This window comes from Bidens hawaiensis, unplaced genomic scaffold, assembly GCF_021521415.1.
Source record: "Bidens hawaiensis isolate Kalapana, Puna unplaced genomic scaffold, B.hawaiensis_p1.1 tig00039048_1, whole genome shotgun sequence".
Lineage (NCBI taxonomy): Eukaryota > Viridiplantae > Streptophyta > Magnoliopsida > Asterales > Asteraceae > Bidens > Bidens hawaiensis.
In genome coordinates this window covers 162,690-178,186 of record NW_027496865.1, presented here as the reverse complement: position 1 = coordinate 178,186, position 15,497 = coordinate 162,690, and the positions used below count along the sequence as shown (strand labels likewise).

General features: G+C 37.3%; 1 pseudogene; it reads left to right on the top strand.

The window, feature by feature from the left end:
* Positions 1–3,079: 3,079 nt before the first annotated feature.
* On the top strand, positions 3,080–3,710 carry LOC143590917 (ethylene-responsive transcription factor ERF017 pseudogene; annotated as a pseudogene).
* Positions 3,711–15,497: the final 11,787 nt, after the last annotated feature.

Here is a 15,497-nt window from a genome sequence, read left to right as displayed (position 1 = left end):
TGTTGCCCAATCCCAATCCCAAACCGACCTTGAAATGGGGATGTACTACATGATTTGGGAAGACGCCGGTAAACGTCAAAAGGTAAACACCCCAAGCAGTGAACTTGGAAGGTATGGTGGTACCAACTTTGTGAAACACATGACTCCGGATGATTTAGAAGTCTTGATTTGCTGGCTTGGTGGAGAGGTAAGGAGGATGAGTTTCCGATCCTCGCCGCCATGGCCAAAGATTTACTAACGGTCCAAGCTTCCACGGTAGCTTCGGAGTCTGCTTTTTCTGTTTCTGGCAGGGTTATATCGATTAGGAGGGACTCGACTCACTCCACCAGCTGTAGAGATGTCGATTTGCTACAAGGATTACTTGGACTCTTTAGATAGGGCACAACATCAACGCTCACATCGAGAGGGAAATGGAGTATGAGGCGGGCTTGTATGAAGACGAGGTCAATCAAGGACACCCTCAACCAATGACCGATGAAGAAGCCGCGTACGACGATTACCTAAGGAATAGCTCGGGATCGGGTAGCGAAGAAAATTAGTTAAAGAAACAGCAAACATGGAGGCAAATAATGAGTAAGAAACAGCAAGTTGTTCATGTAATCGTGTCTAAGCATTCTTTAATGTTTGTATTTTTGAGTTACGAATATGCGATAACGATTTAATGTTTGTATTTTTAATATAAAAACTATAAATGAAAGTTATGTGTTTTTAATCTTCCAAGCAAAGAACCCTAACAACGAAAGCAAAGAATGGCTTCGGTCTTCCAAACTAAACCCTAAACCCTAAACCAAAAAAAAAAAAAAAAAAAAAAAAAAAACCGGTTATTAAAAAACCGGTTAATAAAAAAACCGGTTTATTAACCGGTTCTAACCGGTTTCTAAACCGGTCCTAACCGGTTAGACCGGTTAGGGTTTTGACATACAAAAACCGGTTATTAACCGGTCCGGTTATTAACCGAACCGGTTTTTTTCCAGGCCAAAAAAAACTGATCCGGTTAATAACCGAACCGGTTTTTTTAAAAAAACCGATTTGTGCACCTCTACCCCACCCCCCTCACATTTTCTCTCTCCTCTTTCATTTGTCCTCTCATAATTAGGACTGGCCCTAGGAGGCAACGGTATGGTTTACCAACCCAGGCCTAAAATCTCGCTAGGCCCAAAATTTTTTAACACATCTAGTATATGACCCTGCTCATAGCTGAAGTTCGCCTGGTCTGCTCTGTTAGACCTCCTTTGCTCTCTCTCTCTCTCTCTCTCTCTCTCTTCTACCTTTGCTCCAGGTAGGATCTGGATGACTGAAAAGAGCACACAATCTGCTCTATTAGACCTCCTTTACTCTGGTTAGGATCCGGATGACGAGCACCAATACGGGTGCTCTTAGTCTCTTTATACACAAATGTAGGTTTATAGTTTATATAACTCCTTGGTAAGAATAAAAATTTGTACGGGTGATAGAGATGTATTGCTATTTGAGTCACATCAACTTAAATGGTAACAAGTGGGACGGAAATCTCATTTTGGATATAAGGACTCATTTTCAAGAATATTTAATTGGACTATAGATGAAATGTTATAGGAAACAATTAAATCGTGTTTTTTAAAATCAAGTTAAAAAAGAGAAAGTTAGTCAAATCAAAACCTTTGAAGACATTAAGGAGCTAGATCTGGAAAATCTTTACAAATGTATTATGAGTGGTTTTTTTCAGTGCCACGAATTACCAAGTGACATTGCCAATTATCACACGTGCTCTTTTAGAGCACCCACAACGGGGTGGGTTCCCCGAGGTCCGGATACATGTGGCAAGGGGCGGACAAGGATCAAGCGGACAGTCACCGTTGTAGTGCCGAAGTCCGGCGAACAAGGTTGGATCTGCAAACGTCTGACGGACGAGAAGATGTGGGCCCGTCGACAGTTTTAAACATTGCTGATTTTAGCAATAGATAAATGGAACTGCCCTGAAACAATTTATACCTTAATCACTGCTACAGATCACCGTCCGCCGCCGCTTTACGCCTCGATTCCGATCTTGTTTACAAATCTCCGATCATCTACAGTGAGTATAAGATTTTTGGGGGTTTGCCAATATAGAAATTGAAATTGACAGTGGGTACGGTGAATTTAGGGTTTATGAAAAAATTAGGGGTGGATTAAAAGTGGAGTTGAGGAGATGAAGAGGGTAGTTGAGTTTGCTGATGTAGATGTAGTGTTTGTGGTGTTGGTTGAATTTATCTGATGTGAATTAAATGGTCAAAGTCAAAGTAATCTATAGTTATTGTTGTGTGCATTAATATTATTCATTTTGAATTAAATGATTAATTAAATAAAATATAAAAAAGACTAAAATAAACTTTTTTTAACGAAAATCGTATATTTGAGCAAACCTTAAGAACGATTTTAGCACTTCACTCTTAATTAAATATAAAGTAGTAGGTGATGATGTGTAGGTTTGTTGTTGTGAAAGAAAGTTTGAGTTTTTGAGAAAAGTTTGAAATCTGATGTGGCGCTGATGTGGCGGTTTGTTGAAGTTTGTTGTTGTTGATGCTCTTAACATCTCGATCTCTTCTTACAACCGGCTAAATCAACAACAAACCCTAAACACATGCATATATATACTGCGGCGCCGTCATTGTTTTTTCCATATTGTCGTTTTTGTTTTTTCATCGCTTTGATTAAATGCTCATCATTGCAACCGTTAAAACAGAGAGCTAGCTACGAATTATGTTAATTATAAGGTAGTCATTAGAACGAAAATCTATACCGTTTAATATTCATTTAGAAAAAATAATTTAAACATACTTAATGTATTTTACTCAGTTTTTTGCTTTTCTGCTTGTTAATCCAATGCAACATGTAAAGAAGTTCAAAAATCTCCTACACTAGTAAGACTAATGTATTCGTTCATATGCAAAAATTAAAATAAATAAAAGATTAAAAAAAAGGTGTAGTATTGATGACCCCACCAGATATACTAGGTAGGTCAGTAGGTCCCCCATAAGATACACCAATATGGTTATATATTTGTAACTCATTGATGATATTGAAACAACTGTAGAATTTGTGTACGTACCGAACACTAGTGATGATGAAACCTGTATCAGATGAATCTTCAATGCATGAGCCAAAATATAGAGGTGTGAGATTGAGGAAATGGGGCAAATGGGTGTCCGAGATCAGCCTGCCCAACAGCCGCAAGAGGATCTGGTTAGGCTCATACGACTCACCCGAAAAAGCTGCTAGAGCTTTTGATGCGGCGGCATTTTGCCTACGTGGCAGCTCTGCCAAGTTCAATTTCCCAGACCAGCCGCCCAACATTCCAGGAGGGAGCGCTCTTTCTCCCTCCGGGATACAGGCGGCTGCTGCTCGCTTTGCCAACTCAGTTCCAGACGATATCATCCCCATAGAGACGCATTCCTCTGATATCACATCCTCCTCGCTTGTCTTATACGAAAATGAGTCTGGTTACGATGTATTTTCGGGATTGGATGATTATTATTATATGCCTCCGCCACCGATGGTTTATCCTATGTTTCCTGAATACCATGAGGAGATCAATTTAAGCGAAGGAGACATCTCGCAAGGCCCGTCGTTTCTATGGAACTTTTAATCGATTCAGTTAACGTTACATCATAAATTATATATGCTTTTACTATCTGGATAACTTTGTACAAGTGTTTATATCACATTAAATTTTTACTGGTGATATATTTTTCTACATGCATATCTAAATTAAATGTTTATATATACATTACGTAAAGAAACATGCAGGAAAAAAGAGGTATAATTCTGGATTAAAAGTTTTAGTGGATAGAGTTGTTAGTCGATATGGATCACTTATTGTTATTGTTGCGTACGAAGGGGTGTTCATACATGTTCATACGTCACCGTATCAAATAAACACTTCGTTGCCAATCACGTTTAAATAATGTTTATGTCTTTGTTTTGTTTGATGGTTGGGTGAAGGTGCATGACACGTTTAACATGTAAACATCAATTGATCTTTTCTTGTCCTTTTGACACATTCTTTAGAGAATGCACTACGCATGGACACATTAGTGACTTGTCATGTGTACTCAATTTTAGTAAGAAAATGAACTTCAAGAAAACCATTTAGATTTTTTTTGTTAAACAAAAATGAGAGAATAATCTCCTCCTCCTCCTCCTCATCATCATCATCATCATCATACTCAGTATATCTCACCAATAGCAAAGCTATGATAGGGTCTGAGGAGGGTTAGATGTAGATAGCCTTACCTCTACCCATAGGGATAGAAAGGTTGCTTCCGGTGAGACCCCCGACTCGATAGTAGTTTTGCATCAAGCCTTGGACATAAGGCACATACACTCAACTATCGGGACACCGACCAATTGGTGCATGTACCCTTGTCTTTCGGCCATCAACGCCACCACATGATGCCTGATTAACTTTCCGCCACTTTTAACGTTATTTTCACGAAATTAGTAAAATAACGTCAAAATTAGTGCAATTTCACTTTTGCCCACCCAAGGAAATGAGAGTAATCTATTTGATAATATTATGTTTATTAAATAAACCATCTACCACTGGCGGATCCATACCAAGATTTGTACCGCCACCGATGGGACATCACTAAGACTCGTACGACCACCAGCGGGTCCACAAGTAGATTTGTACAGGCGTATGACAATGGGCGGTTACGGACTAAGATTTGTACAACCTCGCCTAGAAAGTTTTCTGCATGGTCGTTTTCTCATCACGATTCATATGGCCATTGACAGGTCCCTACTAAAATTTATCGATCACCATACCAAGATTTGTATGCAATTGCCAAAAGAGTTTTCCTCAAGGTCATTTTCGAACTACGAGTACACATGTCGGTCCATAATGTACCCACGTGGAGTGTATTTTCACACAAAATATTAGACGTCTTAATTTGGCCGACTTTTCCACACCAAATGTAGAAGTCCATCTTTGGATTTTAAAGTGCAGTATTTATTTTCGAAAATTTGAATGATCAAATGTTATTTTGGGATTTTTCTGCTTTCTCCATGTGTCATGTTCTTTAGAGCATTTCCATTATTTTATTATCACAAGAAAGATTTAGAAAGTAACAAAAATCCACCCTGATTCACATTTTATTGTAAAATACTATGACGTTAACACTTTTGATGGCTTATTTGTCACAAATGGTTGTTCAAGTGTTGTTAATTTGAGCGTCAAATTAAAGGTTAAGGGTTCAATTTTCAAAATTATCTGTTTAAAAACAAATGACATCAAATTATGCTTCTCATTTCATACTACCTCTTACGTGATGAAAAATAAGATCGCATAATTCACAACTTTAAAATTTGTGGTCTAAATTAAAAGGTTGTCTACCACTAGCTGGTTATTCTCATAAGGCTCTTTATTTGTCTATATATATTCTTCCCATTACCAAACTCTATGACGCCCCAATCTAATGCGTAAATACCTAGAGCGTGCTAATTACTCACGGCTTACAAATACCTATCATGTAATATTAAAGATGAAAATATCTATTAATTTAAATAATCCAAATATTCAACAATCAACCAAAGTGAATCATCTTTAAAATAAAAGCAAAATAAATTCAAAACAAGTCTTGATAATTCATTCTAACTTAAGATCATCACTAAGTCCTTCATCTTAACAATCAATTCAAATGAAAACATGCATACGCATATAAAATTATATAGGTTTGTCAACACAAGGTTGAGTGATTAAATATCAGTAAATTTAAATACAATATAATACAAAAGGTGCAAAACTGTCCTTTGTGAGATAAACAATAAAGCCATTGAGCAATTAAGTGTGTCGGTAAAACCATTGCCTTGCAAAATGGGCTTTGGCTACTACGACGGTCGTATGATCATACAATTAATGTGAATATGATGAACCTCTCCGAATGCGATCAATAAACAATTAGACATATAGCAAATTAGACATTTAATTGATATGCACACAAGATTAGACAGTTTGCTAATGTGAATACTAGATAATACGTAAATACGATAAGATACGCATATGTCCCCAAAATCAAAATGTTGAAAATAAGTAAAATAGGAAGTGAATTACTCACCTTATCAAATAAGCAAAAATGGTGAACGAGTTGATAAGAATATATAACTTCACGCTCTTCGAGAATTACCAATGTGAAATCCTAGTTAAGAATGATAATGGGAAATAAATATGAATTCTATCAACTTAAAGATGGATTCTATAACTTGATAAGGATTCGGGTTTCGATGATGTCACACCCCAGCCTAAGACGGAAATGTTAATATTTGATTCTACACTGCACATGTTACTCTTGGATAGAGCTGATGGATAGTTTGGATATTACTATTCGGGTTGACACCCTCATCTAGGGTTGGTCGAGCCAACCAAGGTCCCAAATCAACTACTAGATGTAAATATTCAAAGTCATTATTTGATTCTTGAATGCCCTTGTGACCAGGCGTTCGTTGGGGGCAAAATGATACTCGTTGGTAAGTTTGGATGTGGACTCATGTAAATTGCATCTTTTAACTGCTACTTGCACACAACATAATACAACATCACACTAACACACTTTATTTGAGACAAAACCTTTGAATCTCACAAACTTTATAGCTGACCTTTTAAGCATGATTTCATGTAATAGTAAGTGAGTTAGCCATGGAGTAGACTTGTCAAGAGACTCGCATCGAGACTTTCGTGGTTGTTTGTTTACATGTAGATTTTTGTGAAGAACATATTGAATAAATGCATTTTGAGTATTTCCCTTGTATTAGTGTGGATGCATTGCTTTGTCAAAATGAATTTGAATGAAGAACTTCTTGCAATTTAGCCACTATAACTAGAACCTTTTGCAGTTTAGCCAAATGTGAACCATATATGACCGAATTAATGACAAATAAATCACATGCATCATCCAAGATTGCAATGTTTATACTAGCAAAACGAGCAGTTCAAGTCGGTTGGGTGATGAGTCATACCGGGTTTGGGTCAAAACAGGTTGACTAAAATGGATTCAGGCGGGTTGAAATTGTTGTAAAACAAGCATAATAGCCAAACATGTGAAATAGAGATGTATGGAGAAAGATGGAGATTTCATTAATTAGGTGTGTATTACAATAAGATACAATGATATGTATATATAGGAAAAGATAACTTGGAAAAAAAGCCTAATCTATATTAGGTATTGATAACCATAATAATATATATTTATAACACTCCCCCTTGATTATCAACTCAATACGCTTGGATATGCTGCCTCATTAAAAACCTTGCTAGAAAAACCCAGTGGGACAAAACCATAGCTAAGAGAAAAAGAGTGCAACGCGTATTGTCTCCCCCTGATTTATATATCCTTTAAAATGGTAAATATCGATCTTCTGTGAAAGTTACCCAAAACTTTTGTAGTCAATCATTTGCGTCTACGTCCCTTGACATTTGAATCTTTAAGTTGAATAATGTTATATGATCTTCACGTGAAAACTTCTATTGCTTCATCTGATAAACACTATGATTCTGTTGTGTTTCTCTGCATCAACAAGACGAACCAAACTTGTTTTGATGGGTTAGTAAAATATAAACACATATTTTTCATACCTGAAATACATGTTTTAACCCATTCTGATGTCTCCTAGCAAGACACATGCCGATAAACATAAATAAAGAAAATAATAATCATATATAGCTAACAGTACAACATAATGCATATATGCATTTAATTATAGTATTTTCGAACCAATAATATTTCATATTTAAATAGGAAATGATAAAGAGTCATTGTGTGACATCCTTTAACGTGCTAATAGAATTAAATTAGTCCAAAGTAAAATGTCTCAACATTTCATAGATCTTTGATGGATTTATAAACATATAAATATATAATTACACATATACTCGAACTATAAGTCAAGTAAAATGTCTCAACATTTCATAGATCTTTGATGGATTTCAAAAAGAATTTTCTCTTTAAAAGCTCTTAAGTTTCTCTCGGTGATATATCATCATAATGAACTTTTAAGAGTGAAATTTTGATAAAAATATGGCTAATTTTACCCAACTTATCTCCCTCTTTATCAAAATATCTCTTGACTTGTGTCAAGCTCAATCCAAATAATTCAGTTCATACGTAATAAGCATAATGTGACATTCGTCAATTTCGGGTCACTTTTGTTATGTAAACCCGACCCGTTTGTAACCCGAACATTTCAAATATATAAAATATTGGATCTTGTCATTTAAAATATATAAAATATTTTTTTTTATATTATGCATTGTTTGACCATTTAAACATACCCATTTTTATGCAAACCATAAAAGAATCTTTATACCCAACCCTTCACTCCTTCCCTATATATACACACCCATCTTCTTCATTTTACTCTTGCTACATCTTCAAAAACTCTCTCAAAACTCCATAGATTCAAGGTTGTTATTTCTTATGTGTTCTTGAAGTTTTGACTTCTCAAGTCAAACTAACTATAGTCTTTCATTCTAACTTGTTCATCTAACATTACTAACTCTTGAATATGGTGGTACAACATATATATAATACACACCCCTTGTTTCCTTTATTTGTTACTTCACCGACTTTGGTTGGTTAAGTTTCGAATGTCATAAGGCAAGGCTTCATGGAGGACTTCGTGTTCTTGATATATATTTACACACACATAACTTATTATACAAATCACTTATGACTAACTTCTAACTCTTTAGTTTGTACATCTTATTTAAAAGTTCCATGGTGTGGGTTTGTATAAGACTAACCTCTGTTTAACCGAAACTAGTTCAAACCGGAAACCGAACTTTTGTTTACTAGTTTTGTTAAAATAGTTGTTTAAACATGTTTATTGCTAGATTTGAGTTTCAAAAATCATTTTTACAAGTTCTTTGATATTAAGCATATGGAATCCATCTATGAACTCGTTGGGAGATGGAAACCAAACTAAACCGAAACTTTTGCTTAAAAGACTTGTAGTTAACTTTTTTTGTTGTAAAATTTAAGTTTTCTTCATTTATAAACCAATATACAAGTTCTATGATATTTGGGCATGTAGAAACCATCTATGAACTATTTGTGAGATGGAGACCGAACCAAACCGAACTATACCGACTTTTACTCACTTAAGACACACAAGTGTGTTTTTAGCTATCAAGACTTGTATATTTCTTTAAAAATATAGTTTACAAACTGATTTTAATTATTTTCTTAAGTACTTGGAATAGTTGGATCCAACTTGATCTCATAACATAGTTTGGACCGACAAAACCGAACACTCGCTTAACGTGCGTTGTTAGTTCTAAACAATAGATCTACATACTTGGTTAAGTTTCAGTATGTTTTAATGAGTTATCTCATAAAAATTAATATTTTGGAAAGTTGACTTTGGGTTCGACCATTTGTCAAGACCCGAACCGACAACCCGAACACTCGTTAAAAACCCGTTTTAGTATCTTTAGCCTAATGGAACTTGCATTTTAGCATTTTTCCCACCTTATTACTTAACATTGGTTAAGTAAATATTAAGGTTAGATACTTTAACCCGGTTTTGAGCAAACTTACATTTTTTTAAAAGGGTTATTATTATAAATTCTTAAATAGTTACATTTTAAACCTTGAACTTTAATTGATTAGTTTTTGCAACAATTATTTTATTTAAAGATCTTCAAGACAACCTTTCTAAATCCAAGACTTTCTTTTATTTAGACTTCATACGTTAAACTCGTCGTTCCGGCAAATCTCCAAATAATCAATCTTTCAAGTTTATTACTTGAACGTGAGTAACTCCATACCCCGTTTTCTATCTTTTATTTTGGAGGTGACATTTCAACTTATCTAAACTAATGTTTTATACTTGGGTCTTAAACCACAAACGTTGTTGTATACCTTACTTGAATAATTGCTCGATTTGGTGTTCTATGCTTATTTGACTATGTGTTTATCGCTTTTGGATGGTGGAACTATAAATCCTAGACCATTTGGCAACCCCTCATGGCAAGGTGTCGTTAACGTAATGAAATTAACGATAACTATAAAATTCTAAACTATTTGGCAACCCCTTATAGTTGGGTGTCGCTAACTTGTTAGCGATAACTATTTATCCAAGTTTAAAGCTATTATTTATGGTTTTGTATACTAGTTTTGTGGCTTTTCATACTATATATCTATTGTTCAAACTTATGAATTGCTCACCAACCTTTGTGTTGATAAACTTTATTTTATGAAATGTTACAGGTTTGCATCTAGGTTGATTATGGAGTTCGGTGAAGAAAACGTCACAATACCGTTAGGATATTAGCAAAAATGAACAATATTTGATTTGCTATATTTTGTTATATTTTGTTATATTTGAGTTATGAATATTTGGTTATGTGACATTTCGATGTTGTGAAATGAAATGAGTTTGTTAAATATTGTCGCTTTAAATAGTGTCATGCGCTTATGAGCAATCGTTGCACCCCGGCATGTTCCATCGCCTTTGGTCGGGGTGTGACAGATTGGTATCATAGCCATGACAATTAAGATAGGTGGTTAGACATAACGACCTAGAATTGTTATGCTTAGGGTCCTATACGTGTGTTCATACGTGTTTACTCTATCTAATTGTTCATATCGCATGTTTATTTATTAACTTGTTTAAAATTCACCAATATCATAAATGATCACATACACACACTTTCATAGTATTTCCAAGATATCCTTACCTTAAAACGCAAAAAGTAGATTTTCATTGTGTTTTATGGATTACAAGATTAACTTGGATCCCGTTGTTTCAAATCCCTTAAAGATTGCGTTTATTTCGGGTTTGTAGCCATCATAGGAAACGAGAAATTATAAAATGACCATTTGACAAAAAGATTCCAAGAATCGAAGGTGATTTACTTACCTGGGATGGTTGAGTTATAATGCTCGTTTTCTAGGCCATAAATCGTGTTATAAATGTCAATACTTTAAGTAGTCGAATGCGAGCGTTCCGGTCGCTATCCTAATTTTCGGTGTTAAAACAATAGAACTACGGTGATTTCGTGGACTAGTGTTTTGACATGACGTTGTATATCGATTTATTGTGTTATTATCGTTATTTGAGTCGAAAACATGAAAAAATTTCGGTGGTTCGTACACATGTTTAGACTCCAATATGTTGTTTTATAAAACTTTTTAGTGTTGCAATATCAAGTCATGGTGGTTCATGCACGATTTTTCCAACTCTAAAAAATCTCAAAATCTCAAATTTTTAAGCTTTAAATTCTCAAAAAAAAAAAAAAAAAAAAAACCATTTACTATTGTTTTCGGTTTTGTTATTTATAAACAAAGTTTTATATTTTATCTAACACTAACATCTTCTCTATACTAACTCTAGGATTCAAAAAAAATCAAAATCTTATTTTATTTAATACAACTTTATATTCATTTCCTTTTTACCCAAAAATTTATCCCATTTTCTTTATAATTTTTTAGCATGCCTCCGCTAAGACGCCAACCGCGCAAGAACTCCACTCGACGTATGGCCGCCATCATCGCCAAGCAAATGGCCGCTGTGATTCCCGAACTAATAACCCAAATACAAGCAAACCAACCCGCACCCGTTGTTGCACCTATTGAGCCCAAACCCGCATCCTACCTGCTTAAACAATTTACTAGTGCCAACCCGTCCGAATTCTATGGAACCAACTGTGCGACTACGTTGTTGCAGTGGTTCGAATCTGTGGAGAATGTGTTTTTACACAGCGAATGCCCATAAGCGAAAAAGACAAACTTCGCTTCAAGCATGTTTATGTGAACCGCCCTAACATGGTGGGTTAGTGTCATGCACCTCCAAGGTACGGATGTGGCCATGGCTCTTCCATGGGCCGAGCTCAATGCGCTGATGAAGAAGAAATTCTGTCCTAAACACGAGCTCCAAAAGCTTGAGGTAGAATTTTGGGACCTAAAACAAGAAGGTGGTGATAACGCCGCTTACTCGCTCCGTTTCCACGAGCTAAGCGTTCTTGTACCTCACTTGGTCACCCCAACCGAACGTGAAATTGACAAATATATTGGGGGTTTACCGATGAAAATCCAGGACTCAGTCATGAGTAGCAAACCCGCGAACCTTGAGGAAGCCATCACGTTAGCCGGTTGGCTATCGGAAAATCACGTGAATGAGGGTACCCTAACCCTCAAGAAAACAATCGAGAAAGCCAAAACCGAGCCCGCTCCCCAAGCCAAGATTGAACCTGCACCACAAGCTATAAACTACTCCAACTCCTCCCGACACAACAACAACAACAACAAGAAACCCAAGACTAATTACCGAAACTTTGCCGTCACCCAACCTCAACCACCACAACAAGCCCAAACTCTTCCCCAAAACCGAAAACCTTATATTGGTAACTCCCCACTATGTAACACTTGCCAACTTCACCACCCAACGAACTCGCCGTGTCGCCATTGTACAATTTGTAACCGATTTGGTCACTTCCCCAACACATGCCGATCCACCCAACGAAACCAACCCAACCAACCTAACCCACCAACCCAACCGAGAAACTTTACCCAAAATGCCCAAAACCGCTATGCACCATACCCATCAAACCAACCCCAACAACCCCGAGCTTGCTTTAATTGTGGCGATCCCAACCATTTCCGCCAAAATTTCCCACGTTTAGCTTTTTCCAACCAAGCTCAAACCGTAACCATACCATACTACCAAACACAAGCTTACCAAGTTCAAACTTACCAACCCCAAATTCCCCAACTCAATGCACCACTCATCCAACCCATCCAAACAATCCGAGCACCACCTCCACCTCCACAACAAGCACATCAAGTCAACCATGGTAATCAAGGGCGGGCGTTTATGATGAATGCAAATCAAGCTCAAGTGGCAAACGATGTTGTGAACGGTATGTTTTTGGTGAACTATCATTTGGCTTCTATTTTATTTGATACCGGTGCTGATAGAAGTTTTATTTCTTTGAAATTTGAGTCGAAACTTGCGATGCCTCGAACTAAGCTTTCCCGACCGTTCTCTGTTGAAGTCGCCAATGTCAATTCTATTACCATCAATTCCGTCGTCCGCGATTGCTCTCTTATTCTTTCTAAGCATAAATTCTCCATCGATCTCATCCCGATGCAAATGGGTAGCTTCGATGTCATAGTAGGCATGGATTGGTTGTCTTTGCACCGTGCCGAAGTCGTTTGTTTTGATAAATTCATTCACATTCCGCTTGTCAAAGGCAAGGTTCTTAAGGTCTTTGGAAACACAACGTCTCGAAGGATAAATCTAATGTCGTGTGCTCAATCGCAAAAGTACTTACGCCAAAAGTACGTTCCGTTTTTAGCTCTCTCGGTGACAAAAGACAAAAAGGAAAGGAAGATCCAAGATATTCCTATTATTCGTGATTTCCTTGATGTCTTTCCCGATGATGTTACCGGTATTCCTCCCGTTCGTCCGATTGAATTCCAAATCGATCTTGTGCCCGGTGCGATGCCCGTGGCCAAGGCTCCTTATCGTCTAGCCCCGTCGGAAATGCAAGAACTATCAAACCAACTCGAAGAACTTTCCGATAAAGGCTTCATTCGTCCAAGCTCTTTTCCTTGGGGCACTCCTGTTCTCTTTGTGAAAAAGAAGGATGGTTCGTTTCGTATGTGCATCGATTATCGAGAACTCAACAAACTTACTATTAAAAATCGTTATCCATTGCCACGTGTCGACGACTTATTCGACCAACTTCAAGGCGCAACTTGTTTCTCCACAATTGATCTTCGATCGGGTTATCATCAATTGCGTGTTCGCGAAGAAGACATTCCAAAAACCGCTTTCCGTACTTGATATGGACATTTCGAATTTTTGGTTATGCCCTTCGGGTTAACAAATTCACCCGCGGTGTTTATGGACCTCATGAACTGCGTTTGTAAACCATTCCTTGATAAATTCGTTATTGTCTTTATTGATGACATCCTTATCTTCTCTAAATCCAAAGCCGAACATGAACATCATTTGCGTTCCATTCTCGAGCTCCTTAGAAACGAACAACTCTATGCCAAATTCTCCAAATGTGAATTTTGGCTCGAGGAAGTTCAATTTTTGGGACATATCGTAAACGACAAAGGTATTCATGTTGATCCTGCTAAAATTGAGGCTGTTAAGGATTGGAAAACTCCAACGACTCCCACGGAAATTCGATCCTTCCTCGGTTTGGCCGGATATTATCGGCGTTTCATTCGGAATTTTTCCAAGATCTCTTTGCCTCTTACCTCTCTCACCCATAAGGGACAACCCTTCGATTGGGGTTCGAAGCAAGAGGAAGCCTTTTGTACTCTCAAGGACATGCTTTGCAATGCTCATATTCTAACTCTTCCCAATGGAAACGATAATTTTGTTGTATTTTGTGATGCATCCCGTCAAGGACTTGGTTGTGTTCTCATGCAACGAGGTCAAGTCATCGCATACGCATCAAGGCAACTTAAGGTCAACGAGAAGAACTATACGACATACGATCTCGAACTTGGTGCCATCGATTTCGCTCTCAAAATATGGAGACATTACCTTTATTGAACAAAATGTGTGGTTTTTACCAATCATAAAAGCCTTCAACACATTTTTGACCAAAAAGATCTCAACATGAGACAACGACGATGAGCCGAATTACTTAGTGATTACGACTGCGAGATTCGCTACCACCCCGGTAAAGCGAATGTTGTCGCCGACGCCCTAAGTCGAAATGTTAATGTTAAATCCGTTCTGCTTCTAAGCGTCATTGTTCAAACCGATCTTCAAATTCGTATCTTTCAAGCTCAACGCACCTCCGTTGAAGAAGGTAACATGTATGACGAAATGTCATGTGGACCGAACTTCAACTCGAAACCAAACCCGATGGTCTTTTGTATTTTCTCAATCGTTTGTGGGTTCCCGATCGCGATGACCTTCGTACTTGTATTCTCGACGAAGCTCATAATTCGCACTATTCCGTTCATCCCGGTGCGGATAAGATGTACTTCGATCTTCGTGCTACCTTTTGGTGGTCGGGTATGAAAAAGGACGTAGCGTTGTTTGTATCTAAATGTCTTACTTGCTCAAAAGTCAAAGCCGAACATCAAAGACCTTTTGGTCTACTCGAGCAACCACCGATTCCCGTTTGGAAATGGGAAGACATTTCTATGGACTTAATCACCAAATTACCCAAAACCCAAAAAGGCAACGACATCATTTGGGTGATCATCGATCAATTAACCAAATCTGCTCATTTCATTCCGATCCGTGAGAAGTATTCTGTCGAGAATCTTGCTCAAATCTATGTTCGGGAAATCGTGTGCCGACACGGTTTGCCATTGTCTATCATCTCCGACCGCGATGCCCGTTTTACCTCTCATTTTTGGCGTTCACTTCAAGAAGCTTTGGGAACACGTCTCGATCTTAGCACCGCTTATCATCCTCAAACGGACGGTCAATCCGAACGTACAATCCAAACACTCGAGGATATGCTACGAGCATGTGTTCTTGATTTCGGTGGGAATTGGGATTCT